A 4,848-nucleotide genomic window follows, 5' to 3' on the forward strand; every position below is an offset into this window, starting at 1 on the left:
TGGAAACAGAGCGCTAAGTGAATTGAAGGGTTTTGGAAAGAGATCAGGCAACTACAGAAACACATACGCGAAATAAACGCTTTAAGACATTGTCTGCTGGATCCGTGGCAATTTTTGGCGGTGCAGTTAATTTGATTTCGACGTTTGCGCATGAAGGATTAGGAAAATGGATTAGGATTAGCTTCAATGCAAACAGTCGTGTTTTTTTTATGCGTTCCAAATTAATTTTTGCATTTGTCAAGAATAGCGGTGGTTTTTAATAAATTATTTATAATTCTATTTTGTGAACATAATTATTACAACTCCGTTCGCTTCGCGAGTGAATCTCTTTTGATTTGTGCACTAGTTTAAACAAATGAACTAAATCTTTAGCTTGTCTTTCTTTGTGTTTTCCTTACTCTCTCTTTCGTGCGTTGTCCGCAGTGCTGTTTGGTGTTGTTTTGTATGCACAAAAACTGCGCTGTGTATTCGCTGTCTCGCTTCCCCACATAAAATCAAAAGTTCTAAGCGTGCAGACTGCTCTTTTTTCCATACATTTAACAGATCGCTTGCAAGTTTTGAATATGTGTTTTTTTTTTAGTACAGTGACTTTGGTACGTATGTTTTCTGCTTTCAGAACAAATGCCGCCAGGCTATAAAGCCTGAGTAGCCAAAAATGACTTGTTGTCTGTGCAATAAAATTGTGCACACTAAGTGCGCTGGTTTTAGCGGTCGAACAAGAGATGACCTAGCTAAGGGCACAAATCTAAAATATGCTTATGGGTTGAAAAGGAGATGAAATCGTTAATGCGGCCAAAGGTTGCCTTAAAAGGACTGATTAGCAGTTTTGGGATAGCTAAAAATTGTTTTCGCCGAGCTGATGATCTCCTTTCCGCGCTAGATTCAAAGTTTAATAGCCTTAAGTTATTAGAAGAATCTCTTAAGTTCAAGAAATCTTTAAATGTTGCTAAGATCGGCAGCTAAAAAAGATGCTGAGCAATCCATTGTCAAGGGAGTCCACCTTGGTATTGCTCACAACACATTGCACCTTACTTCCCCATGTGTACCATTTTGGAATAGCGAGCCACCGCAGAAGGCTAGGTCTACTACCGACCCTGCTCCAGATCTACTGAAGGTGTGCTCCGTTCCCGTGTCTATAGACGCAAGGGTTCGCCCTCTTGAGTTCGTGTGGACTGAGCCCAACTCTTCTGCACAGGCGTTAAAGTCCCCAGCGATGACCACGTTCCGCTTATGGTTTGGCTCATCAGGTGGTGCGCCGCTTGGCAATGATTGAGATTAATCTGGATGATCTTCATTTCCTCGGTGGCTTGGTGCTCATAGGACATCTCCTGCTGCCCGCGATGTGCTTAGAATCGGCTCTCCTGGCACTGGTGCATAAGAAGCATTTGGCCTCTTGAGTACAGCTAGCAATCTTGCCGGTTTGCCCGCACATGAGACAGTATTTGCAGCGATTTCCAGGGCTCTTGCATCGTGCCACAATGTTGCCGAGATCCAGGCACTTAACACACCTAACACACCATCCCACCTTCAACTTTCTCTTGGCAAGGACCGCTTGCGCTTCGCTGCCTATTATTGCCGTTTGGGTATTCCTGAAGAAAGGTCGAAGGCTTTTCAGCTTTATTGTGCTAGCTTCAACATGGAACTGGTCTACCAACGCGATTAAAAGATCCTCTGTATCGACTAGTGGGTCTAAGTCGTTGAACGAGAGGAATTGCATCCTCGAGTCCTTTGCCAATGCTCGCACAGATGCGACTCCATCCAGCACCACCTCCAGATTGCTCTTCATCAGCGATGCGCCTTTGTCTCCATCCCTGTTTGGCCCGAGCAGGAGGTGGCCAAGCTTGCCACCACCTCGCCAGGTTGGTTCAGAACGTGGTTTGGGGCCTCCAGAATCCGTGCCCATGCCGGGTGGATTTTCAACTAAGTGGTTGCTGTTAGTAACTGTTCACACATGAACACGAATATATTTAAAGACTTACAATTTTGGGCTCCGTTCATATCTTATGTAAATGAATCGAGAGCGATAAATTATATTTAGGATTTTGTTATCTAAGGCGACATGGGTGCAGTGCTCAAAAACATGTAATCTAAGTGCACACTACATGAGTCAGTCACTTGAGATCGTTCCCCGCCTCCTAAAATAGTCCCTTAGTGGGAGACCACAGATAAGGTCCTCGCCGCTCAAGATAGGCAGATGTGCCGGAGCGTGGGACCTCGATAAGGCGGGGACTATTTACTTAGGCCTCTGCGTAGGCCATTTACTCTAAGATGCGATTTTCATGTCACCTATTTAAACCGAAGATATTTCCAAATAAAATTAGTTTCTTACAAAAACTCAACGAGTAAAGTCTTCTCATTTGGGATTTTACAGTAACCGACATTCCTCACTTAAAAGCATTTTATACCTACTGCCGGATTTATATTGCAGTTTATTCCTTCTTTAGATTTCTGCCGGCCACTATGGCGCAGACGCAGACCACGTAGCCGCCCACTATGGGTCAAACGCTCCGGGGATTTTAATGTGAAGGTGAGAAGGGGGAAGGGTTTTCCTCGGTGTGAGTTATACCGCTCCTGCTCGGTTGCCAGAGCCCCAATTTCCGGTGTACCGCGTAAGCGGCGGGGTTGGCTGTTCGTCCGCTTTTTGACCTTTGACACCTAATATTACTACCCCCAGCTTGGTGCTATTTTCACTGGGATTCCATGAGATCCAGCAAAGGATTCTCGTCGGCAGCCCATGAATGTTTGCTACGACCAGCGACAAGATCGTTTGTCGAGTTACGTAGCAATTAGCTTCTGACGGACAGCATTTGCCGAAAAGCGTCACCTGTGGTTGGGGACGCCTTTGGCTGTGCAGCGCTGCCAGACCGGTAGCCTGAGCCGTTTGCAAACACTGGTTAAGCAGCTGACTGTGAGATCAGCTGGCGTGACAGTGCATCTCGTGATGCACAAAAGGTAAGGGGACGAAACAGAAAAACAGAAGAGAAAGTTTCGAAAGTTCTCTCACCCTGACCTATCCCATGGGCCTGGAGATCGGAGCCGGCTGACAGTCCATGGACCTCCGGAGAATAGACTTTCGCGGGTAAGTGTTCGGGACCGCGACGCAAGTGGAGGCCGTCACCCTTGGCGCGTCCACGCTGGCTCAACGCGGAAATTTTGGAGTTTTTCCGGGAGCGCCAACGCTACGCGCTCGTCTTCAAACCAACACATCAGAGTGCGTTGTTTTTTTTTTTTTTAAGTTGTAATGGTGTGGGGGGTTTGATGGTGTTGTTTGTAAGGTGTTGTGTGGTGCGAGAAATCCTGGAGTCCCTGCGGTACAATGATGTTAAAAATGATGTTGTCAGCCGTCTCGTCGACGCCGCATTCTGAGCAGTGGTTGTCGTCGTCGTGGCCAAACCTAGACAGGTAGCTCCTGAAGCATCCATGCCCGCTTAGCATTTGGGTGAGCCAAAAGTTTACCTCGCCATGCCGCCTTCACGTCCATGCGACCACATCCGGGATGATCCTAAAGGTCCATCGTCCCTTCGTCGACTGCTGCCACCGTCTTTGCCACCTTTCCAAGCTGTTGGTTCTGGCGTTGGCTTTTATGGCTCGCTTCTGGGCCGAGCTGCACTGTCCCACAATCTTCTTCACCTCGTGGTGTATCTCCTTCGCCTCCAAGGCCAGCAAGTCTATGGGCAGACTTCCCGCTATGACTTGGGCTGCGTCGTCTGAGATTGTCCGAAAGCCGGAGCACACCCTTAGGGCGCACAGCCTGTGCGTCGATTCCAGGCTCCTTATGTAGGACCACTTCTCCGCAGCTTCCGCCCATATTGGGGCTGCGTACAGCGCTGTTGCCCTGCAGACGGACTGTAGGAGTAGTCTGCGTCCCTGTCTTGGGCCCCTGCAGTTGAGCATTATTCGCGCTAGAGCCCTAGCGACGCTCGACGCCTTCCTGTTCGCTTCCGCCAGATGCTCCTTGAACGTTAGCCTAGTGTCTAACAAGACCCCTAGGTATCGAATCGCTCGCGCCGACGTGACCGTGGTGTCTCCGACTCGGATGGTGGCTGTCTCTACCTGCTTGCGACTAGATATAAGCACTGCCTCCGTTTTGTGGTGAGCAATGTCCAGGCCGACCGCTAGGAGCCACTCCACTATGATGCCGATTGCTGCATTCGCGAGGCTCTCGGCTTCATTAACGGTTTTTGCTACGATTACCACGGCAATATCGTCAGCGAAGCCAATCACTTTGGTTCTTCCTGGTAGTGACAGCCGTAGCACACCATCGTACATTGCGTTCCACAGCAGCGGCCCGAGTACCGAACTTTGGGGGACCCCGCAGGTCACCCTGTGCTCAAGTGTGCCTCCGTCTGTGTCGTACAGTAGAGCCTATAGCACTGGCGTCGTACCCCTGGTACTGTAATGCTCTTATGGTGACGCCCCATCTCGCTGTGTTGAACGCATTTCTAATATCCAATGTTACTACCAAGCAGTACTCCTTGCTGCCTCCGTGCCATATTGTGCCTTCAATTGCCTTCGAGGCGATCCCCTTGACCGTTGCTATAGCGTCCACTTCCTTCCGCGAGACACTGGTTGAAGACGGCAGCGAATGCTTCCGAGTGTTCGTACATTCCAAGCTTGACGGCGATATCTGGGATACCGTCCGGCCCTGGCGCCTTCCCCGAAGGCATATCCTTTGCGACCTCGCGTATTTCCTCCGGTCGGAGCGCTATCTGCGACAAGTCGTCTGGAGCCGCCTGAGGAGGGTGCGGATCCGAGGGCACTGTTGGGAACAGGTGTTCCACGATCGCTGTCATCGTGGCCGCGTCGCCTGTTTTTAGTGGTTTCGCCTGGCTTAACTTTTTTACCACT

This window comes from Drosophila teissieri, unplaced genomic scaffold (assembly GCF_016746235.2).
Source record: "Drosophila teissieri strain GT53w unplaced genomic scaffold, Prin_Dtei_1.1 Segkk125_quiver_pilon_scaf, whole genome shotgun sequence".
Taxonomy (NCBI): domain Eukaryota; kingdom Metazoa; phylum Arthropoda; class Insecta; order Diptera; family Drosophilidae; genus Drosophila; species Drosophila teissieri.